Source organism: Callospermophilus lateralis, unplaced genomic scaffold (assembly GCF_048772815.1).
Source record: "Callospermophilus lateralis isolate mCalLat2 unplaced genomic scaffold, mCalLat2.hap1 Scaffold_63, whole genome shotgun sequence".
Taxonomy (NCBI): Eukaryota; Metazoa; Chordata; class Mammalia; order Rodentia; family Sciuridae; genus Callospermophilus; species Callospermophilus lateralis.
The window spans coordinates 858,045-884,455 of record NW_027514713.1 but is presented as its reverse complement, the minus strand read 5'-3'; the positions used below and the strand labels follow the sequence as shown (position 1 = coordinate 884,455).

The window sequence follows — 26,411 nt, the reverse complement described above, 5'->3', positions numbered from 1 at the left end:
ATATAAGAATCCCAAATCATACTTTTATCATTTTAACCACAGGTTAAAAAAAAAAAACATGGCCATCTGTGAAATCTAGTATAGGTAGACACACTTTGATTGTCTACTCAGTCCCACAAATGGATGGCAGGACCCTGTTGCAGTGCTCAGGGGCACTTTCATCAAAGCAGACTCATCACAATGACTGAAACAAGGACAGAGGCACAACATGGAAAGTACAGTGTATTGCTCCTGCAGGAAGGGTAGATGAGAGGTAGCATAAAAACTGCGTTGCATGAAAAGAAGAATATTGCAAGGTGGAGGACCTAAACATACAATGACTAATGCAATAATAATATACATTAGAATTCTAGACAATGTGCTGAGTGTTTTATTTGAATGATTTCATTTAATTGCCAAGACAACTTCAAAAGTGGTGGTGATGATGGAAATAGAAATGCTTAGTGGTGGGGGTAGTCCCCTCTAGGGGAAAAAAGAAACCCAAAACACTCCTCGACTAGACTATGAAGTTACTCAGAGTGGGCTAGAATTCAAATCTATAAAGTGTGATAGCAGAGCTATCATCTCAACCTGGTTCCTGGTACCTTGTGTATTGTGTGGCTCTGAATTAGAAGATGGTAAATTATTTATACTTACAAAAAATATTGGCATGGCAAAAAAACTAAACACTTGATATTCCAACTGAGAAACAAATATTTATGACAGTGAGAAATTCATTTGGGGGATTTCTGCTATGAGCTTTTAGGTTATTATTGTGATGTGCTCCACCAAAAGGTTGGACTTTCTTTAGACCATCACTAAAATCCTTTTTAATAATGTATAAAAAATCCCTCTAATTTGTGACCTGAGGAATATGCAGTTAGAGACATTCTAAGCAGTACCCCAATTATGAGCGTTCCTAAAAGTCCCGGAAGGTCTAAGTGTGAGATCCAATACTGGCACAAGGTGACACACTCTACAAGAGGTAAACATGGAGGTTTGGCTGAGGGAATGTTCAGTGAATGTTACAATAATCCTACATTTCAAAAAACTACTCTGTGCCCCATTAGTATTATGAGTAACACTGTGAATCACCCACCTATTCACAAATTAATATAGGACAGAAAATTGTAAGACGTATATGGACAAGAGTCAATACAACCAGAAATAGACACAGCAAGGCACAGCAAAGCAGGGTTTCCACCACATTGATAGTTATGTCTCTATATAGTTCATGTGCTTTGAAATTCTATCTACTTCATATATTTAAAAATATTCTATCAATTGGGGTCCATAGGCTTTACTAGACCACCAAATGGAACCAAGGCACCACAAAGCATGAGAACTCCTGCAATGGAACAGCTTTAAATCAGTAAAGCCAGCTTGGAATGCCAAGCTGTAACCTTTGCCAATGACAATCATTCCCCCTCAGGGTAATTAGGATCCAGGGAACAGTCTGATCTGCCGACCAGAATACAACCACCACGAGTAGAGTTATCCTTTTGGTATTCAAAAGACAGAGACCACATGAATTAATTGATGCTGAACACCCTGAAACAGAGTAAAATAAAAGTCTACTCATATAAATCAGGACTTTCCTAATACGGGTGTAACAAGTAATTATTCCAAATTAAAGCACCCTAATAATTTTAGTCTTGTTTGATTAGTTCTTCCAAATGTTTCAAAATAATTACCTATTTCTTCAATATATGGAAATAAAAAGGAACATCAAGTACTGGATGGCGGCGGCACTCCCTTCTTTCTGAGAGAGTGAGGCATGCCAACACCCACATATGAACAGAAATAGAAGAAAACCAAGCTAATCTGTCATCATTCCCATCCTGACTGGGGCAAAATAATATAACATGGCTAAATCACAATGGAAAGGATTCCAAAGGTAATTTACATGTTCTGGGGAATGCATTTCAACACTGGAGTGCCTGTGAATGTGTCTGAAATTCTCAGATTTAATGTCATAATAAATTTACACACACATACACACACACACACAGCCACACAGAGGCAAGTGCCCCTTTAAAAAAGAAATTAAGAAAACAATACTTTTCCTCCGTGTTATGGTTTAGATATTAGATGTCTCCCAAAGGCTCATGTGTGAAACAATGCAAGAAATTTAGAGTGAAATGATTGGGTTATGAGAGTCTTCAACTAATCTGCTGCATCAATCCACTGACAGGGATTAACCATAGTCAGGTAAGGTGTGATTGGAGGAGGTGAGTACCTGGGGATGTGCCTTTAGGGTTTATATTTTATCCCTGATGAGGACAGCTTGCTCTCTCTCTGCTTTCGGGTGGCCATGGCTTTCCTCCACCACACACTTCTGCCATGGTGTTGTGCCTCATCTCAGAAACCAAAGAATGGAGTCAGCTGTCTATGGACTGAGACCTCTGAAACTGTGAGCCCCCAAATAAACTTTTCCTCCTCTAATTGATCTTGTCAGGTCTTTTGGTTGCAGCAGTAAAAAAGCTGACTAAAACACTCCATGACCCTTTACTAAATAATTTTGACTTTTGATTTAAAATTAAAGTAAGCAATTTCATATAAAACCTGAGCTCCCCAATAGTAACTTTAGATTAGCAATGAAGTTAGAAACACAAATAACAAATACAAGCACAAATTGATCAAATTATAAGAATTTAGTATTTAAAATATTACATTTTATGATATTTGTTTGAAATGGAGATATCATGAAAAAGTGCATTCCAATTCATAACACAGTGTGTTTCTATAAATTGGAAATAAATCAGAAATACCCAGGCCCATGATGAAAGTTTGAAAGGGGCAAGTGTGATTACCTCCCACTATTCCACCAGCAAGTCCTGTGTCTTTCAGGGTTTGTGGACACCTGACCAGTAATTTATTTATTTATTTTTAATTTTTTATTAGTTATTGGTGGACCTTTTTATTTTTTTTATATGTGGTGATGAGAATCGAACCCAGTGCCTTACATATGCTAGGCAAGCAGTTTACCACTGAGCCACAAGCCCAGCCCCATAAACAGTAATTTATAATAGTAGATTAATGTTCTAAGTTTTATTGTTTTAGGAGTTAGATTTGCACTGAGAAGTAAAGTGAATATTAAAAATCCAATAAGTAATTCTTTTTCAATAATATTGATTTTATTCACATTTCATGAATGCGTTCTATGCTTTGTTAACAAAAATGTATAATTTTTCATCTAAAAGTGAATTATGCAATTTTGAAATATTGATTTAAAAAACTATCTTTCCAAGAAGCTTGTTACAAGGCTCAGTTACAGGGGATGGGCAATATTTTGTATAACATTGAGGTTTACTTGATGTTTTGTTTCTCCTCTTTTTTGAAAGAACAATGATTATTCTTCCCACCAAACTGGGAACAAGAATCATAGAACAGCAACAACAAAAACAACAACATCAAAACCCAGCCAAACAAACAAAACTAAAAAGTAAAAACATCTCAGATTGTCTTGGAGTCGTAACAGGCAAATTATTGTCTCAAGTTTTCAAAATCTTTGCTTCCATAATGATGTTGCCATGCTAAAAAACTAAAAGGGGCACAAAGAGAAGAACAAAGATTTACCTATTAGGATCCTCATAGGTCTTGAATCTTTCTTTCTACCTATTTTAATTGGTTTACTGACTTATTAATGAAAGGATATAATGAATGTTCTAAAAAGCATGAGTTAAACATAAAATATTAAGGTGACAATGTTATGTTATCATAGTTTATATATCATAAAGTGTGTGCAAATTATCAAAATTTTTCAATAATTTGATCATTTTCTTAAAAATAGATAATCTCAGCCAATTATTAAGAAATGTAAAAGATGCAATTAACAATGTGCCACTAATATGTTCAATACTAGTATAGATTTTATGGTACGATTGATAATTCAATGACTTTAATGAAAGTTTTCTAGATAAAAAACCAATTTACTTCAAAACAATTTTAAGCTGCTACCACAAAGTATGATTTGATCCTTTGGCTATAATGAAACCAGAGAACATACAATTCAAAATTGTTTTTAGTTTTATTAACAAGTCATGTATAGTTTCTTTTATTTAATAACTAAAGATTTTTCATGCTTCTTAATATTAAAAAAGTAGTATATCTGGAATTCAGTTTGCAAAATGGTCATTCTGAAACCTGATTTATTCTTCATATTTGGTGTTTGAGAATTCTAGGGCTGTCATATTTTAAAAAGGAGCAGATAAATGTTTGAAGTATTCATATTTGAAAAAAATACAGTAATATATGAAACCACAAAAGAACACTCCAAATCATTTTTCCTTAAGGTTTAATTTCAACTTACAAATTTTAAATGATGATTGTAATGTGAATCCAAGTTTTTGCTTATTTGCAATGCACGAAATATTTTTTATAACTTGCAGGTAAAATATTCCTTTCACCACAGTATTTTTTACCCTTATTTATGCTCTCTTTTTAATATTTTTCACCCTTCAGTCTTTTTTCTTCAACAGTTTAACATGTCACTTCTGGTTCAGCTATAGCGCAATCCTAGAACAATAATGTTTCAACTTGCAAGCAAGAACACCCTTCTTGAGTTGGTAGAACTCCACCAGCTGGATTAGATCCATAAATCTAGTGTGGCCATCATCTAGCATGTGGAACATTTCACCATCATCTTCCACCTGCAATAGGAAAAGCAACAAGCTGGTAAAGAGGGTAAAGAATCCAGAAGGATGATGGTTGTTCCACTGCAAGCTATGTCTTCTTGCCAAAATTGACAAGTTTATAATACTAAGGACTGTGCAGAGAACAGCATGACATGCCCACTTCTTTAATTTCACTTACATTTAAAAGAAGTATCATCTGATCCTTGGATAAGAAACATGCCTCCACTTTCTCTGCATCTAATTCTCCCAGAGTTCTGTTTAGTTAGGATAGTTTAACAATTTTGAGTCAATGAACAGAGAGAAATCTGTACTATTCAGTGTATAAGTAGACAGGAGATTTTAATGCTTCTGTGTAGAGAAATTAATTTCTATTTCTAAACATTGTCTACTTAATGCCTCAGTATATTAAAAATGACTATTCATATATTTTTTATCAGCAAGTTCATTCTGAAGCAATAATATATTATGCCAATGGAATGTCAGTTGACATTTTTTGTTTGGTGGTGAAGACTTCTAGCATTAAATGCTCATACTTGCTGGGGACACTGATCAAATAATCAAAAAAGCAGGGTTGGTACTCTATATGGACTTTGGATGATTTAAAAAAGAGGCAATTCAAAGGAAAGCATTAGTAATTTAAATAAGTCCTTCCTGAAAGTAGATTGAATCTGTTTTACTCTGCCTGATTCTAATATGCACATCACATATGCACATATGTGCACATGCTGACACACAACAGCAGAAGCGAAAAAAACTCCAAAGCAAGTTGTGCCAGCCAAAAACAGATATTTTTAAAATGTTCCCAGGATTATTTAAATGTCCACCAATCTCACAGTTCCTGTGTTTCTATACAAATAATTTTAAACAAATGAAAAAAAACTAGCAACAATAATAGCAAAAAATGTCTTTGAGAGAAGAGAAAGGGTCTTAAAATAATGTTTTTTTTTTTTTTAAGAAATGGTTAGAACTCAGAAAAAAGAATCTTTAGTGGCCTTTTACCAATAGGTGGCATGAGGTCTATACAATATTGCTAAATCATATTTCATGGAAAAAAGATAAATTTAATTTTTACAATTCCTGTATTTCTTATATTAATTCAGGCTCATAAAACCATTTCTGCCAAACTTAACTCTGGTCAAAGCACAAGCTCCCACATTATATTTAATAAAAGAAACAACAGAAAAACAAAGTTTCCAAAAGCTTATGCATTAAGATCATATCTAATATACGAATGTGAAATCACAAATTACTTAGTGGTATAATTTGAACGTGCTTTATTTTTTGTCCATGACTCACTGACAGGACAAAAGTTTTGGGGTTACTCTGACTACCCCTTACCAAGAAAACTCTAAAAAGAGAGAGGAAGAATTTCAATATGTTTCTACATTCACTTACAGATTTCATAGAATCATAGCATGTAACAAACCGAGGATGTGTACTCATAAAAGCCGTAGCTGGAATCTCCTTAAATGTGTATTCAGTGGGTATGATTATTCAACTTGGTGAATGATATGTTACAACATAATCTCATACTACAAAACTGTCATCAGTGCTAATGTAATTTTAATATGATAAATACACAGTCTATTTGTGACATTGTTTGCTTACAAACCCAGCAAAATATTCCATTGGCATCAACAATTCATGTTGTCCTTTTTCCACTGGGAAATTGGGTATTCCCATGAAACTACCAGAAAGAATAAGGGATGAGAATGAATAAAAGATGAGTGGGTGTGTGTACGTGTGTGTGTGTATAAAAGACATAATGATTTATAGTAAAATCATTTTTACCCTCTTTTCAACACTTGGTCTGCTTTCTTCTTTTGATTCTGGCTTCTACTGTTACACGACAGAAAATAAGAAATGCTATATCCTTAAAATCCAACTTTAAATTGTTTATTAAATGTTTAAGTAAAAATGTTTCAAGTTAAAAAAAATATACCCAATGTGCACTTTAACTTCGAAGAATGCAGTGGGAAAGCCTCTATTAATTTCAGGTTACAAAAAGAAGACATGGTCTAATGGTCTCAGAGAAAAAGGCTGCAGGGTATGGATTCTTAATTACTGGCAATGCAGTGAAAAGCCAGTTTTGTATTAATTACTGGCAAACACACTGTGTAAGTGGTCCCCACTGGTGACTTCAATACTAATCTCACTGTGCCTGGCCTAAGAGGCAGCCAAATCTGAGGCATCACAGATGTCTGATGAAATTATCCATTTTATTTGTGAGACTCTGACATTACATCATTGGGAGACAGGACAAAGGGCATTTCATGGAAAAATTAAGCAGTAATTCTTCCCCCTCCCAAGCAGATCACCACTACCACCTGGTAGACCACCTGACACCTTCACAACTTTCCGAAGAAATACCAAAATAATAGAAACAGGCATGATTACTCTGTATAATTATTTTCTCCAGGTTACACATTCATAAATAAAGGGAATTATAATCTTCTAAAACATTTAAATCATTCTTTCTTATTTTTCACTTTTCCTGACCTCACTGGATTGTAACTATGATCACTGTTCAAATTTATTTACAAAAAATTGACCATGCTCTAAGCAGAGAAGTATATTAAAATCCTTTCTTATTTTGACTCTGATAAAATGCTGACTTGTTATTAATAATCTTCCATGTGAAGATGAATTTTTACCCAAATGTCAGTATTAAATCTCCTCAAACCCTGTCATCATCTTAAGTCAGCCTTTGAAGATAAAAGATTCTTTCTCCAGTTGTTTAAACTGACTTTGAAGATAAAAGATTCTTTCTTTTCCTTTGAAGATAAAAGATTCTTTCTCCAGTTGTTTCATTTCTCATCCAATCCTCAATAAAATGTTCTCTTTGTACTGCCTTTGGGAAGGAACTTAGCAGTATTAAAGTACCTGAAACTGAGTAATGTAAGAAGAAAATCCTTCAGATTATAAATCTCTCATAAAATATTTTATGCTTCTCTTGTGTACTCCATGGTATCCCATTAAAAGATAACACAAAAAATCATCAAAAAGTACTCTTTTAATAGATTCACATTTTTAAGCTGTAAATATTTAGAGAAATAGCAATAGGGATGTAAACAGAAATAAAAGTAAACATTGAAAACATCAGAAAAAAATCTTCTTAATATACCCTGCATTATACCTAAAAAGAATTACAATGTATAGGATAATGTCATAATGTAAATCATATTTTAGAATCATATATATTACTTGTTCAAAATGAAACATTGATACCCAAAAACAAGGTTAGTTTTTTTTCCTCTCATGAATTAATATCTAAAATGCTAGAATTGGCACAGAATGGATAACATTAGTGCTCCTAGTTAAGAACAAAGAATACTATTCTCTTCTCTGTTAATTTATACACAAATACTGAGCACATTCTGTGTACTGGGTATTATACAGATATTGCTATAATTCAGAGATAGCCACTCTTACAGAACAAAGCCATTTCTGTGTTATGATAAGCCAAAATTAAAAACACTTGGTGTGCACTGAATAAATGATTATTATTTACTGGCAAAATCCAAACCAAATCCAAAAATCCAAACCCAAATTCTACTCAACACTAAAAGTATCAAACTTGCCCATCCACAAGTCCTTGCTGAATAATCAATCGCTGAGCTTCACATCTGAAAATCTTATGGTGAAACCATGGCTGGGACCGATGGATGGCTAAAGAAATAAAACGAATGAATACAAAGGTTTGCTTGCAGTGACTGCAATTTCACTACATATATGTCCCCCATCAGTTAGTGACCACATGTCACTAAAGTCATGTCAAGCTGCCCATCAGCTCAGTGACCATGACTAGGAGCAGACATACCCATGTTTGTGGCAGAGGTCTGTGAGGAGGCAATGGGGCTACTGTGACTGCCCAGGCACAAACATCCTTTTTTCTGAGCAAGGAATGGGAAAACAAATCTCAGTTTTGGGGGTGAAACAAATTCAAATTAAAAATTCTTTCAAGAAAGTGAAATTATGAGTACCCTCCAAGTGAGTCCTTCTTCAACTGGAACTGAAAGAGCTTCGGTGGGATTTTCTATATCTCTACTTTTCTGACCTGAGAAGTCCATTGCTACCAGGGAGTTCTCTGATATACTTCTCTAAAAAAATTTTTGAAAAATGAAACAAAACCAGAAAACATTTTTGGTCATGAAAATCTTCAAAAGTAATTGTTTTGCTGGCAATATGCTTCAATTTGAGACTGGGATTCCCAAAGTAGCTATCAGGAAATTAAAAAGTTAAAAGTACATATTCAATATAAAATGATGCTATGGAGAACTTTGCAGTTCAATGGCTATTTGTTAGGATAACTGAATTAAGTGCTGAGTAATGTGATGAAAATCTTTGAAAGCATGTCTTTCCCCTAAAACAAACCTCTTTTTCACATTATCTCCTAATATGGCAAATCTCCAACTGAGGAAGAAATAACCCTTCCTACTGGCTATAAAGAACTACCACTTCTGAACTCATCTCTGTATTAAACTTTATGTCAAATCCACCAACTTTGAAGCCACGATTTTATGATTCAAAATATGTAAAAGCTATTACTTAGATTGATACACATCTTCTTAGAAATAGTACTCATGTTTTATAAAGGAGCAAATTGGAATATGTGTTTTGAAAGCTTATCATGTCAAGTTTCATTTTATTTGGAAAATGAAATTTAACAGAATAATAATACATAATATTAGATTTCATATTAAAATTTTTATGATGGGGCTGGGGTTATGACACACCGGTAGCACACTTGCCTGGCTTATGTGAGGCACTGGGTTTGATTCTCAGCACCGCATACAAATAAATAAAGGTCTGTCAACAACTAAAATTTTTTTTTAAAAAAATTATGATGTAATATATAAACACTTTTTTCATTTTTGAAGAGATGGGTGGCCAAGTGATAGCTGCAAAAGCAATTCTGAATGACAGAAGCACAGACATGAAAAGAAGACATATTTAAACAAATGTAATCAAAACAATGATAAAGTCAATGTTTTTGCTAATTACTTCTTATATTCATAGTCTCTAAAGGGAAAGTAAAGAATATAAATCCTGGATCTTATTTTTATTTTCTTTTTTTCTGGCGTCCTATTTTGCAATCATCTTTCAAGAAACAGGCATTCTATCCCACAATGAGTCGTGAGTACTAAAAAAAGAGAAAATTGCCAAACGCTCTAGTCAAGAGTCTCACATGTCTTATACACTAGGAAGATAACTTAAAACTAAGCAAAAAAAACTAAATGGAAGTGTGTATCACTTATTCTTCAATCATTACTAAAAGAACAAAATCCAAAGTGAAATTACACTGTAAATTATGAGCCAACCTGCATCTGGAGATTTGTGGCTTTCATACACACACACACACACACTCTCTCTCTACCTTTGGAAAAGACACTATACTCAAATGTGGGCTTCAAACAAAACCTTGTCCTCAAGAAAAAAAAAATTTAGGTTTCTTTATCACTGCCTCACATATCCCATTTTATTAGCATCTGTTATTTTCTCTTCAAACCACGTGATAATGGCTGACAATCTTATTATGGTCCATCTATATTTCTAGAGATCTGGCATGCAACCTTCCATTTGTTACAGGAGCCTTTATAACTGACAGCTGCTCTTTCCAAACAGATGCTGTCTCAGTGATTTCTATTTGCTGTCACACCTTAGTTTGCCCTTCTCACCCCATGATCTTCCATGCTGGGCTGTGGATCAGTTGGATACACTTTTGCTTTCCCAACATTAATGGAAAGTGTCCACCTGCCCAAATCAGAGTAACTAACCTGGACCCTAATGATAGATTTATCCTTATAACAACTTTAACTTCACATGCCAAGATGGGTTCTATAAAGAGAAGTTCCTGATAACATAAAAATACTGTGAGGAAAAAAAAATAAACAAGCTTTTGTTCTCTCCCTACCCAATACAGGGGACCAGATGTTCAATAAGATCCCATGTTCCATAATTATTTGACAAACAGAGAATACAAGACAATTAAAGAAATTTTCCATTTGCTACAATAACTACACTAAGAGGAAATAGGAGTGTAGTAAATGTTGTCTACTGAATGGCAGGTGGTGGATGAAAAATTAATAGTTCACCTTAGGTGGACAAAGAAATGGAAGTAAAGCAAAGTCTGATAAATCCAAAAGGTCATTTTCAGCTCAATTTCTTTCACATAGGAAAGCAATGCTATTAACATTCAGAACTGGCTGTATTTATCAAATATTTGTTCCTTTTTCTAGCTCTTCTTAGGGGATGAACAGGGTAGGCCCTAGAAAAATGAGCCATGATTTTAATTGCATAGCCTTTTCTCTCTAAGAAGGGAAGCCTGGGTGTACCCTGGATTACCCAGACCAGACTCTGAGACTGCTTGTATCCTTTTAGTGAGGTTTACATCTAAAATGGTTTTTAGGCAATATAACTACATGGCAACTAGCCACGCTTTCTCTGTCACTCTATTTGAAGGATCTTGATAAACCTGCAGCTCAGAATGACTAAACAAGAGGGCAAAGAATTTCTCCAGATATCGTTCTCTCATCTGCTTCATACAGAGCCAAAGGACACCCCAGATGTAAGAGTCAGGAGATTATGCAACTACCCCCTTCTTTTACACTGCAGGACACCAGAGATTCAACCAAGATCACACACCTTATGGTAAAAATAGCAACCAATATGTCCCATCTAGGGTTATTTCAAGTGCCACATAGTGGGAGGTAAAGGAAAGAAACTGCAGCTTAGCATATCTAGCCCGGGGTCAAAAATAAAGACTAAAAAGAACTGAACAGACATTTTCTTCCAATCTCCTCACTCAAGCTAGGAACATATTAACAGACACTCCTTTAAATGAATTCCTCCTTTACCCTAAAATGAACCAAATCTATCTGGCTTCCTAAAATATCTGCTGATGATTCTCATTTCAAAAGGTGATATGAGTGGCTGTCACATGACATTATGGCTAGGTGCTCCCTTTGGTATGAGAACTGTTGTTTTGTTTCTCTTCTCAAAATATGGACAAGTTTAAAAGAGAATACTGTTACTTGAGAAAGGTAACTAAATTATTCTGTGAAAATAGTTCCTGAGTAGAAAGCAGCAGAGACAGGTGAGGGGCACCAGCACCATTCAGGTCACTGATTCCTCTGTAATCATCTAGAAAAGTGGATCTCTCCATACACACAAAAGTAAACAAAAATACCTCCCCAAACATCTAGGTCTCCTTCACAGACATTAAGAATAGCATAGATACAGTTCTCAGGTGCTACCTTCGATGATCACAACTCCTGTGTAAAACAAGCCCTTACCACGAGGCATTGGGACCTCTTGCCCCTATCACACATGATTCCAGTCAGATTCACTCAAGGAGCAGTCCTTTTTACAGATGGGGTTGAATAAGAAAGACCGACTAAGCAAACTCAGATATGCCATGATCAACAGCAGAATGACTTTCAGTGGGAAAAAGTAAGAATAATATCACACTTGTATGCTAACAAAGGTAATGAAAATGGAAAGGACTTTATTTATAACATTTTCCTATGATTAAAAAGACACTAAATAATAATTGCTTCCAAACGTTTGGCTGCTATTAACATGTCCATGCTAATAACTCTAGATTCTAAAAGAAAATTTGGAGGGATTTAGGAAAGGATTAAGATAATACAATTCATTATTTTTTTATATACAGATGGATGGAAAGATAAGAGTAAGCTGACAAACTGTAGAAAATATTCACCTTAAAGTGATTTGTATTATAAAAATTCATTACATTCTTTAGTTTCTCATTTTAGGGCTTAAAAGTAATATGATACAAACATGAGAAGTTATTCTTCCATAATTTAAAGCAACATAACTACAAAATATGGGCTCTTTTTCTATATCATCTATTGGCTTCAGTTCATTCCTGGAACTGAGCATTTCATCTGGCACATTACATGTGGGTAAATGTACCTTCCTTGGTCACAGTCAAGAAGAACACATTTTTAGCCTAAGTGGAAACACAGTTTTCAGAAAAGTGCATTAACTGATCTGTAACACAGGCACATACATCTGAATTTCTAATATACTCAATATTAAGGATTGCAACAAGAATTGCAGAACATAAACATTAAGTTCAGAAATAAATTTCTGTGTTAATGCACAGGAAATTAAAATTAAGTGCTAAAGAAGGTAAAAGATGTGCCTGTGTGTGTCTGCAAATAAATATCCAAGTTACATTTGGTAAAATGTAACTGTTGACTTGTAGTTTTTGCATTTCCTGGAAAGCAGTCTGCTTTTTAAGAACCTGGAACTTAAAAAAAATTTACTGTTAGAAAGCCAGAAATTAAAAACATACACATACGTATATTACAGTTTTTAAAATTTGAAATCATTGGCATCTCTATAATAGGCTACAACAATCTCAGAATCAGTATTAAAATAAATAAGCAAACCCACAATCAAAGAAAATTAATTAAAAAACACACAATGCCAAGGAAAATGTTCTACAAATTATCTTATTAAGAATCTATGGGGCTGGAGATGTGGCTCAAGTGGTAGCGCGCTTGCCTTGCATGCGTGTGGCCCGGGTTCGATTCTCAGCACCACGTACAAAGATGTTGTGTCCGCCGATAACTAAAAATTAAATATTAAATCTCTCTCTCTCTCTCTCTCTCTCTCTCTCTCTCTCTCTCTCCTCTCTCACTCTCTCTAAAAAAAAAGAATCTAATCCTCAAATGATGTAATGACATAGAATATACATTCCTTCAAATATTTAAAATATTTTACTAACATGTAACATTATGTATTATAATTGAATATTTCATATATGTCCTATGATTTTTATCACAGACCATACACATATGCTATCCAAGTATAAAAAATTCAATATAACATCATACATACACAGTATAACTTTACTTGACCAAAAGGAAATGGTAAATATATTGTAGTATATATTTGTAATGTAATAGCAAATTAACATAATATAAATATAAAATAAAATATAGGTTCCAAAAATCGATCCTTACTATGGGTGATATACTCTAAGAACTGCAGCCACTTCTGCCTTGATATGGAGGCATATAATTCTGGTACAGCTGCATGCCATACTGCAAAATAAATAAACAAAAACACAATGTTACAACTTTTCCTTTACTACACTGGTAATTCAATTAAAATATTTTTCATTAATCATATGTTATCAGTATAAAAAACAATTTTGTGATTTTCCTTCAATCAGACAAATAAAGCAACCAAAATAATGCCCTTCAACAATACATTTAAAAAGATATGTTTTTTACTTTGTTTGTTTTACTGAGGCTCCCAAATTAAGGTCTTGCTCACTAGTATTACTTTTTTTTAATTTCTTTTTTTTAAGAGAGAGAGAGAGAGAGAGAGAGAGAGAGAGAGAGAGAGAGAGAGAGAATTCTTAATATTTATTTTTTAGTTTTCGGCGGACATTGTTTGTATGTGGTGCTGAGGAACGAACCCAGGCCACACGCATGCCAGGCGAGCGCACTACCGCTTGAGCCACATCCCCAGCCCCTCACTAGTATTACTTTATACTGGTATTACTTTATACTGAGACTTACGTTTCTACTTTCATATTTACATAGTTTGCAGAAAAATTATTTGGATTGGTACCTTGTCTCATGAAAAGAAAGCTCACTTGGGAAAGGTGTCATGCTGTACATTCCAAAGATTTTAAAAACCTCACATATGTCCTAAGCAACACTGTAAAATTCACTGTCATTCTGATGATTGATGAATTAACTTGTCTCTTTGGTAAAACTATAAATTGGGCCCTATCTGAAGAATTCTCGGATCTATATCATTCTTGGTTAAATATTCTTATAACCAAGAATAATTATTTTCATAATATTTTTGGGCTTCACATTCACAAAACAAAAACACTGAGGAGTCCAGCTGATTTCTGTGTTTCAAAATACAATGTAGCAGTTTAGAAATGTGGGGTCTTCACTTTTAGGAGGCAGCATCTGACAGACTGAGCCATCTGGCCATAATGGGAAAGTAGGAGGTCGGGATTCTAATGGGATTATTAGTTTGAGAAAAATTAAGACTGTTAACTGCCATGAGCAAAATTGTCCTGAAGAAATCCTCATCTGAATCTGGAAACTACTCCTTTAGATTTAAGCTATTTTGTTGGGGGGGGGCAATTATTGGCAGCTTTTAATTTTTTATGATTTTAAATTATTTATATTTATACATATTTATTTACATTTTGGCTACACTCCACAATTCTTTCCATTTCATGAAGATATAATGAACTTCATGTTAGGTCTCAGCAGCCCTATTCCATCTACTGCTTCAACCTTTGTGATGTTGGCATTTGGCAGGGTAGTCATTGTGTTCTATCACCTCAAGGCCCCAGCAGCATCCGAGCCAGCAGGTGCTGTGTCTCAAATGGGCCTGACAATGGAAGCGTATATGGAAGGTGTGGAGGATGACTTTGAAGAAGAATGTGCTGCTATTGATTCCATGTTGGACCTGATGAACTATCCTTATCACCTGGAGGAGAATGACAATCTCCATGCCTGCCTCCAGGGGCTGCCAGAGTCCAAATGATAGGTAAGATGGCAATTTAGTGGCAGGTCTAAAAGTCACCCCCTAAAGATGCCAGCCCTTAGGTTCTTCAAAACCCCAATCAGGTCACAACACTGCTTCTGGGGTCAAGCTCTAGCCTAAGCACCACCACCTACCTCAAGGTTTCCTGGTGGGTTTGCCTGCCCATGCCACCCTTCTGGCATCTCCCTTTGGCCCACCGGGGCCAGCGCCTATTGACCTGCATCCCCTCTGGCACCAGGTATGGGTCTGTGACCCATATATCTGTCTACACAACTTTTGAGCAACACCTACTCTGCCCAGTACTTGAGTGTCCACCTTAAATGGGCTTACTTTGTGTACCCACACAGGTGCACAGACACACACACACTCAGAGACATGCATGAGCGCGCACACACACACAAACACACACACACACACAAAGAGTACTGTATAGAAAATATTGAATGACAGCATGAAATCAAATCTTACCCATAGGATAAATTTTATATAAATAGTTCAACAGTGTTATTTCTCTACTAGTTCCTTGAAACCAATTCTAGCAAAGTGGATATATTTGGTAATTAGTCAAACAAACAAAAAAAATTGGGGGAGGGGATTAAGAGAATCATTATTTCAAGATTTTGCTTCTAACATGAATACAAACCCACATTCATTTAAAATTCTCTGTGCTGACTTCTTTATCCAATTATTTCCTAACTTTTAAAAATTATTTAATTCAAGGTTTGAAGGACATTAATGGGACCTAATGAAATTCACTTTAAATCAACTCTAAGCCTACAACAAATTTAAAAAGAAGACAGAAGAGCTTAATTCCTAGTCAAGTTCATTATTAAGTATACATAACAACCTCAAACAACCCTTTCACAAAGAATATGAGGATTGGCCACCTTCTTCATTGAAAAACCTGCTACCTACTAATAAGATGGTTATCTTCCTATATGTATTGTTCCTGACACCTGCAGTGTTAGATAGGTACCTAGGTGCCATTGAAGACCTTTAGTAGGCATTTAACTCCTGTCAAGGATAGTCATGGGCCAATTTTAACATTTCTCTGTCCTATGGAGGGGCAGATAAAAGAATGAAATACCACAACAGAGAAGCTGTCAGAGTTCTAACTGAAGGGAGAGAAAGAGAGAATATGTAACTGGGACATTCTATGTGAGCAATCCACTTTTCTAAGTCATTGATGTTCTACATTCTATAGGTAACTAGAATTTCTCCAAAGAGAGGCCGGATCTGTTAATATTCAAATGTAAGACAGACTGTGTCACTTTCATGTCTGGTTTTTCATTGGCTACAGGTTAAAGGTACTCCTGGATGTTCACCTCCTTTTCTGGCATCATCTGGAAAAGTTTCGTCATTGAAATAAACAGGGAACACTGATATGATAGGTAGAATAACCATCCCAGAAAGATATCCACATCCTAATCCCTGGAACCTGTGAATATGTTAGGCTACATGGCAAAAGGAAACTGAGATTGCTAGCCAGCTGACTGTGGGATGAGGATTATCCTGGCTTCTCCACGTGCACCCAATGCAATCACCAGGAGCTTATAAGTGGAAGAGAAAGGCAGAAGGGACAGAGCTAGAGAGTTGGTAGCAAGAGAAGGACTTGGTGTGATACTACTATCTTTGAAAGTGGAGGAATAGTCACCAGACAAGGTATATGTGTGGCCTCACAAGGCTGGAAAGGACAAGGGAAGTGATTTCTCCCCTGAAGACTCCAAAGTGCAAGCAGCCCTGCCAAGCCTTGACTGTGACCCAGTAAGACTCATTCTGGACTTGAAATAAAAGAGTACAGGATAGCTGGGAGGAGTGTCATATGCCTACAATCCCTGTAACTAGGAAGGCTGAGACAGGAGGATCACAAGTTTGAGGCCAGCCTGAGCAACTTAGCAAAACACTTGACCAAAATAAAACATAAAAATGTGGGGGTATAGCTTAGTGGTAGATTGCCAAATTCATTCCCAAATACTGTCAAAAAGAAAAAAGAAAAAGAAAAAAAGAATATAGGATAATAAGTTTGTGTTATTTTAAGTCTCTAAATTGGGGGTAATTTACTATACCAGCTATAAAAATCTAACACAATGAACTATCTTTGAACTGGAAATCTGACTTGAAAGGGTCTTTGAGAATAATCAGATGAGGGGAAAAAGCAAGAAGGGAACAATCTTCCAGAAACTAAGCATCACCAAGATGGAAGAATTATTAAAGGAAATTTTTGGCATATTTCATTGATTCTTGCACTTGCATTTCAAAATACAATATTTGTCTCTTCAAAGATGGCATAAAGCCAGACATTATGTGGAAAGTAATAGGTATCCATGACTCTGAGATGAAAATGATTCAGGAAAGCCCGACTTGGAACAGGAAGAAGTTTTACAGATATCTTGACTAATTTATTTCATCTATAATTTCATATATACATATACACATATACATATATCAATGTCTACATATATAGACATATGTACATGTATATATAAGTAAGTCTGTGCATGCAAAAGTGAAATATGGCAAATTTCTAGCTGAGTCTAAATAAGTCTATAATAACTATTTAAATAAAAGTAAAACAAATGGCAAAAGTGATGTGAAAGTCACCTGTCATAATTATATTGGCATCATTTTTTAAAAATTTTTTTGTAATATCACAAAGTGTATCCTTGTAAAGTCAATGGCACCTTAGATTCTCGGAGATACTGCTTAATGGGTACATTTTGTGGTGATGAAAATGTTTTGGAATTAGATGGAAGTGATGGTTGCACACTTTGAATGCACTAAATGTCAATGAAATGTTCACATTAAAAATAGTTTGATTAATTTTTAATATCAGAATTTTACCTCAACTTAAATTTTTTTAAAAATAAAAATTTCTTCCAAAGCTACTCTTATCACTTATCTGATTATGATTGTTCTATCCTTCTTTACCCTGATCTCTCTCTTACCCAGGATGCTAGTAATGTTTTGCAAAGCTACCAAGTGGCAAATATGGAAATTGCAGCAGAAAAACTTCTAGGTCCAAAGTGGACCTAGAAAATACATGAGCTGAGAACTTGATTATGAAGTGAAGTGTACACTCTTCAACCTAACGAAAGGACAGAACCCAGGGATTCTACAAGACTCCATTTCTCTGATGTTAACTTCTAAATATATCAAAAAGCTAGTTTTAGGACACACACACTGTTAATAATCTAAATCTTTATGTGGTAATAAGTGAATCATATATGCTATGTATAGAATATGAAATCTATAAGTTAATAAATTATATTAGTGATCAGGCATAAATTATAAAGAATATCTGGGTAAATGCTGAAACTTCTAATTTAAACAAAGGATTAAGAAAAATAGTAATTTGTATATTTTGTCAACTTTGCCAGTAAATGATACTAAAGTGCACAGACATACTCTTTGTATTTTACTTTTTCCAAAAAAAAAAAAAAATTCATGATTTTTACCCCAATTGTGATTATCAAAATAGTGTCTTTATAAGGAAATGAGTGATTACTTTTATAACTGTAAAGTTGTGTAAATTTACTGGCATGTAAGTTTCAAAATAAATTAAATAAACATGTGCTTTCATTACATTCTGAAAGAAATAACTTCTATATCTCTTTTCTACATGTATCTGCCTTTAGAAGGTTCTTTCTCATTTCCAAATACTCGTCAACAAATCATGCTTATGGCAGTTGTAATTTCCACTTAACACCCAAGTGGATGATTTAAAAATATGCTCATAGGAAAATCATACAATTTTTTTTGATGTTCTACTAGAAGTAAGTTGTAATTCTTAAGCTAGAATGTAATTTATAAAACACATAAATGGAACATAAAACAATCGCATGAAACATATCCAGGCAGACACATTTTAAACACACTTCACACTGAATTGTAAGCAATGTTGTACAAACGTAGACTAAGTTGTATATGAGAAACATCCATTCAGTTATACTGGCTATGGATATAATACTCTTGCAAAACTAAAAAATAAAAATCAGAGAATTTCAAGAAACAGAATATTACTTCATAAATGTAAGATAAAGTATTAGCCCATTCCACTTCACTCCACAAATGTTTATCTTTTATATTAAAAAATGCATGCATTTGGTGGTGGCTGTTTTTCTTCTTTCTCATTTAGTCACAAAGATTCATATTAGGATTCACTCTTTTTTGTATTTTCAACTACAGATATTTTCAAACATTTATGGTACTCACAACATTTAATAGAAATTCATGCCTCCAGTGAGATTACCTTATGCAATCTAATCCTGGTCCCCTAGCACGTCCTATTCTGCTCTTCTTCTGCACAGAACATTTTCAGGTCTCGAGGCCCTCCTTCTTTGTTAGGCTAGAAGGGCCACAGCACGTTGTTTATCATTAATGCATATCTTGAAGGTAACACCTGTTGAAATAAAAGCCACTAAAATTTTCCTATATATAAGAGAAAGCTGTCTCTTTATTAAAAAAAAATTAAAAGAATCTCAAGCTTACCTAAAAGGCTGAGGCTTGCTTTATTGATCTTTCAAAATATTAAAACTGTACCTTAAAGCAGAATCCATAGTTAGTTTGTGCTCCATGTTTTTTTTTTTTTTGCCCCACCGTGACACATAAATATCACTAGTGCCAAATTCGCTGAAAAAATGCAAATTCCATGGTTCCTTAAAATATATATAGGAGTGTTGAAATGGATACATGTTTTGCAATATTTCTTTTTGTATGTTTATAATGTTACATAATGTATTCCTTGGGCAAACATTACCTAAATACAATTTCAATATAATATGACAAAAAGAAAATATTTTTTTTAAAAAAAAAATCTGTGTCATTATACCATTAAATAATCAGGAACTTGATACAGTTTTATTAAAATTGACAAGTGACAATTTCTTTATAATGTAAGACACGCATATGTGCGGGCATACACACACACATTCTATTTTAAACTCTCTATTCTCTTTATTCATCATTTCCAGGATTCAGAGAGAGAATATAGGAATCAATGACTTTTGAATACGTTTTCTGAATCCAGGTTTCAAATCATGGTATCTCCATAAAGGGAAGAAGGTTGGTTTGGGCTTCTGTAGCAGTTAGGAAAAAGGTAAAGGGGACCATGTGTCCTGCTTCATTAGGCTACACCCACGCCTCATAGTTCTGTACTATGTAATACACTACAGGAAACAACCAGAAGGGTTGTGTGACTATCTTGCTTTACAAGAAGGAAGCCCATATCGCTGAGCTCAGGGAAATTATCTGGCAATGGACTGTGTCTGATTTTCAAGTCAAAGTGAAAACATGAACAGCTATTTCTTCTCTAGGAAATCTCTGAGAGTTAGAGCTGGTCATGGGAAATCACTGGGTCATATTATTCTGTGATAGGTTAATAACTTGGAGAAGTACTTAATTCTGAGGTTCAATGTATAATCAAAATTGAACAAAATGCATCTGTTCTCTAAAACTTTGTCATTAGCAGTATGGTCTCAGACCAGGAAAATCTTTATCCTCTAGGATCTTTTTGAAAATTCAAATTATCAGGCCCCAACCCAGACCTAGTGAATCAATATCTGCATTTTAACAAGATCTCACTGATCCCATATGCACTAAATTTTAGTAGCACTATGTGTGTGGGCATGCACACACACACACACAGAATGAGAGAGAAAATATTCAGCAATATTAGCAACCTTGTCCAAATACAAAGAAATTTCATTGTAATTTATAAATAGGCTTTCCCAACTATGGCAACTAGTAGAGCAAAAATTTATCCATATGTCTCTGTTCTTAAGCATTTCGATCTAATGAATGACCATAGTTCTTAAGAACATTGATGAATAAGGCAGAAAAGAAAATAACAAAGATCTAGCATAGGGCCAATGGAAAAACGGGGAAGGAAGGAAAATGTACTCTCACTGTTAACATTTTTAAAAAAATGTATTCCTTGATAGACACTGATTTGATAATAAAATGTCTGATTTATATGAACATGGGATAAAACCATCCCTGTCCAGTGATGCTGTAGAAGTCAATATAACTCAATCATTCAAATGAAAGGGAAAAAAAGCTTGAGAAACACTGGAAGGCAGTAAGAAGCATGATGAGTCTTTTGTCTTGACCAATTTTTGTTCTTCTATTTAAGACACAACACTACAAGTCTGGGTTGGCATGGTTAGCAGGACGTAAACAGGTATGTGGGGGTATAAGGGAACAGATGGAAAGATAGGTAGAGATTTCTCTGCAAATCTAAATTACAGACACATCTCCAACACTTAAAGTAGAGGTTATTAACTCCCAAACAGCTGTTACATCCTTACAAAGTGAAATCAATCAAACCTCCTCCTCGAGAAGGACAGGACACAGCCTACATGCCAGGTAAAAATGTTATATTTGACTTTAGATAATCTACACATTTTGTATCACAATCACTGAAGAGATCTAACATCCTCACATTTTTCCTTTGGCAGAGAACATAACGTCATTTCATATATTGCCTGAAACATGAGCTAATTAAAAGAATATTATGCACTGATGGATTGCAAAGTCAGACCCTGAATCTTGTGGAAGGAATATGGCCTGTTCTGTTATATAATTGATGAGTGGGAGGGAAAGGGAATGAAGAGTAAAGTGAAAATAAAATGGGCTGTGGGTTTTAATGAGAGACCTGTTGAAGAAGTAAGAATATAGGAATTAAAGAGGCATTATCACATCTTCCAGTTAAGAATCACTGGGGTAAGAATGAGATAAACATGATTGACTGGATTGAGAAGCCATTTCTCTCAGTCTCCCCTTCTTCCTCTTTTGCAATACTGTAAATTGAACCCAGTGTCTCATGCATGTTGAGCAAGTGCTCTTCCCCTGAGCTACAGGTCCATCTCTAGAAGCCATTTGTTTCTCATAAGTTAAAAGTAAAATGTTAATCCCAGCACACATTTGTTTAAAACATACCTGTTATGTTACTGTATATATTAGAAACATTTAGGAAAAGAGCAACCTCATTGAAATGGTTAAGATGGAGCTTAAAACTTTAATAATAAAAGTAGACAGTTATTCATCCTAACATTATAATGTAAAAATTTGTAAACTACTTCAAAATGCCCAAGAAAAGATAATTAGAGAATAATGGCTTCATCCTTCTAGAACTAAGATTACTGTTTCTTAGAGAATGACTTCTAATGATTTTTAATTGATTTTATTCCTTTCTTTATCTCTTTCTCCAGGAATATTTCTCTAGGAACATTATTAACTGCTTCCTCTTCTTTTATGTCAGCCTGGCCATGTGCCATTTAATATGGTAGCCATTCCTCTCTTCTCCCCAATGCTCTCCATTCCAGGTCAGATTCCACCACCTCCACTCTGGATTACTGAAATGATCTTCTAATTAGTATCCATACCTCTGGTCAATTTCTCTCTCCCTCTTTCCTCCAATACTTCCTCATTGCCTCCCCTATTTCTGACCCCTGTTTTTGTCTCTCCCTCAATCACTTTCTCTTCTTGATATCTTAAACTCCTCTCTGTGCCTATCTTAATCTTCTTAAGATACTCGTTTTATCATTTCTCTGCCTTATTAATGCTATTTCAATGGCTTTCTGTGGTGGGTTGAATGGTGGCTCTCCTGCCCCCAAAGAAATGTCCATATCCTAACCCTGGAAACTTTGAATGGGACCCTATTTGGGGAAAAAATTAAAAATAAATAGTCTTTGGAGATGTGGTTAAGATAAGAATCTTGAGATAAGATCATTCTAGATGATTCAGGTGGGCTTTAAACATAACTAGTATCCTTATAAGAGATACAAAAAATTAAAGAGAAGGCCAAGTAAAGACAAAGGCAGAGATTAGAGTTAGCCACAAGCCAAGGTATACCTGGAGTTACAACTGGCCAACACTAAGAATTTAAAAGGTCAAATGATGAGAATGGGGAAAAATTGTCAAATGAACAATAAATGAACATCTCCAGCACAAAAGAAGAATATGAGTTTGCAGATTGCGTGTGTATGCAGACAATCAGGCAAGATTTAACAGACTTATTTCAACAGACCTAGAAATACAACAGGGGAAATGGCCAAAAACAAATAATTATAAGAATAATCATTTCAGAGAAATGACAGTTCATCCATAAAGAAGGAAGAGTGTTGTCACTGACAATAACAAATTCATGAATACAAAAATAAATACCCTCTTATGAAAATCTTTAAAGGAATATTCCTTGAAAAATCTCAATGGATTGCACAAAATATCTACACTTATAAACCACAGACTATTAGGGGTCATAGACTATACATAGAAACATAGAATAGACAGTGCTAGAAGCTATGGAATATACACATGTCTAAAAGACCATATGTGTGGGTGTGACTATCTCCACATGTTTATCTATGTAATGGTGTTTGTAGGTCCAACATACCAACAAACAAACACATCCATTATTCCCTGATCATAACATAATAAATTCTTCTAGGAATTTATCATCTATGTAAGGAAAGACAACAGCACACCCAAAATAACTAAATAGTAATAAAGGACTCAGATGGGTGTTACTAATTGTTCTGTTGATGTTGATGAAGAGAAGGTCAGAAGTTAGCAAGATGAGTCTTATAACTGGGATATGTGGAAAAGTTGTAGCTGGGCACAGTGGCACACTCCTGGAATCCCAGCAATTTGGGAGGCTGAGGCAGGAAAATCCCAAATTCAAGACCACCTTCAACAACTTAGCAAGACCCTAAGAACTTAAAAAGACCCTATCCCCCACAAAAAATATGAAACTGACTGTGGATGTAGCTCATTGGTACTGAATACCCAATCTTTAGTACCAAAAAGAAAGAAAAAAAAAGATGGAGATGCAGGGAGAAAATTAAAGGTATAATCTATGTTGGACCTCAAAACATTCAGCCTTGGATAAAGAGAAAGGAGTAAACTCAGGGTGGGGAAAAATGAGCAACATATGTGGTACAGAAATAAGAGCATACAGATATCCTCAAAGATATATAGAAACTAGTTTGAAATAAAACTGAACAGTTTTTAAACATATCATGATAAATCTTTAGAATACAAAAAATTGTCACCACCTCCTGATATCAGGTAAGAAAATCATAAATATAACAAAGTAAAAAATCTGTTTTAATTTACAGCTAATAATCTTACATAACATATCACAGATACTTAATTTACCTTTGATGTTCCCTTAGTAGAAAAATATAAACTAGATATTCTTAGAAGGATGTAAATTTTTTTCCAGGACTTCTTTCCCTGTTCTTCCACATGTAAGAAGCCATGGATTTCAGGATGTGTGCTTGAACTTAGAAACATCTAGAAGAAAAATTAGACTCTCCCCTAATATTATGGAAACAATGATTTTGTAGCCTTTTACCAATCAAATATAAGTATGAAAAACTAAACAATATCAAACATCAAAATTATAAACTAGTTGATTATCTATTTGTAAAGCTGGATATCATCTATAGGGTGAAGTCCTATACTTCTCATCCTTTCCCATGTTTTTTTTTTTTTTTTTTTTTTTTTTGTGTGTGTGTGTGTGTGTGTGTGTGTGTGTGAGTTTACAGGTTTATCTATTGATTTCCTTGTGTTTTACCATAGAAGACCACAATCCTGACTTCAATTATTAAAGACAAGAAGTTGAGCCAACTTCACTTTGCTGATGAGAATATACAATCTCTTATCTTCCATAGTTCTGTCATGGGGCAGTATGGCAGGCTGGGTTTTTTCCAAAGAGGACTGCAACCATATTTCCCATCCCACGTGTCCTTCTGCAATTTCATCTTGGCTTTAAACCATGAAAAGCCAGAGTTTGTTTCTCCATCCACCCTGAATCAGTGTAAGCCTATCACTGCTTGGACCAAAATAAAATTGTAGAAGTAACCCTTTGCCAGTTCTAGATATGTCCTAGCCTGATGGCTTTCAAACCAACTTCACTTCTGCAAGTCAGATGCCACACAGGAAATGTGATTATCTGGAAAACCTCATGGGTGAGAAGCCCAGTGAAACTGGAAAAGCTCTGGAGGACAAAATGCCCCACAGAAGGAGAAAGAGAGGACAGGAGTTGAGCATCACAGCATGTGTGGTAAAAGGGACAGCTTAGAAGGGGACCTTGAATCTTCTCTAACCACTGAGTCAAAGTGCTTCAGAGATGAAGCAAACTTTTCTTAAATTCCCTGCCCCTTAAAATGGTTGGCAAAATGCAGATGGGTCCTTTAAACCATTATGTTTTGGGAGACTGGGTTATACAGTAGTAATTAACTGAGATGGGGGCACACATTGATCAGCGAAAGGAGAATGGAAGGGAGCCACTCTGTGTGCGTGGCCATGCTCAGTGTCCTTAATAAGACACTGGAAGTGCATTAGGTCTCATTAAATGAAGAAAATAGAAATCCCTATGAATAAACAAATGGAAGAACTGAAAGTAAGAGATATTATTAACTACAACAATGTACTTTATTTTTAAAGACTATTCAGGGAAATGCCAATAGTACATATTTACATTTTTTAAAGTAATTTACTAATTTTTTAAATTTAATGAAGCACAGATATTAATTAATTGACATGTAAAACAGGCAAGTAGGTTTTTTAGTTTGAGTGCTTTCCAAGTTATTAAACCAAACCAACTAAATTTTAAAAAGAGAGTCATACAGGTCAAACTAGAAAAAGAAGAAACCTTTTAAAAAGTGGAAACATTACCTCAGTGGAGAGAAGAGGTCAGGGGCACATGCAGGACTATCTAATTCCAAAGCCTACAATTTTTCTTATTTTTATAATTTAGCATTAAAGCATTACAACTATGTTAGAGGAGGATTTAGGGAAAGGAGATAGAAGAAAACCTCCACCCCACCACTGAGTCACAATACAATGGTGAAGCCTACAGGGAGCTGAGAGTTTGGGGTCCTGAGGTTGTCATTTACCCTAACATTCAGATGGGGGGGAGGCTCTGTGAAACCCAGCAGCATAGAAGCAGCCTTCAGAAAAACATCTGGGGATTAATCATATTTCTAAAATATTCTGAAGTATGAAAATAAAGCATGCCCACAGGAAACATACTGAAAAGCCCACAGGAAACAAATCGATGGTAGATATGCCTGACTAATATATTAAAATCATATTGTATTGGAAATATTAAAAGTTATCTTTATGAAATACCAGAGAATACTGAGTGAGTTCAGGAATACCTAGAGCTTAGCTTCAATTCTCATGAAGACATAGCTCAACATTAACCTGTGAAAAACAACTGTAGAGCTTCTGATA

At 34.8% G+C, this 26,411-nt stretch overlaps 1 pseudogene; it reads right to left on the bottom strand.

The window, feature by feature from the left end:
* Positions 1-4,484: 4,484 nt before the first annotated feature.
* The window catches only part of LOC143389525 (growth factor receptor-bound protein 14-like), a 65,695-nt pseudogene continuing 43,768 nt past the window's right edge, over positions 4,485-26,411 (bottom strand).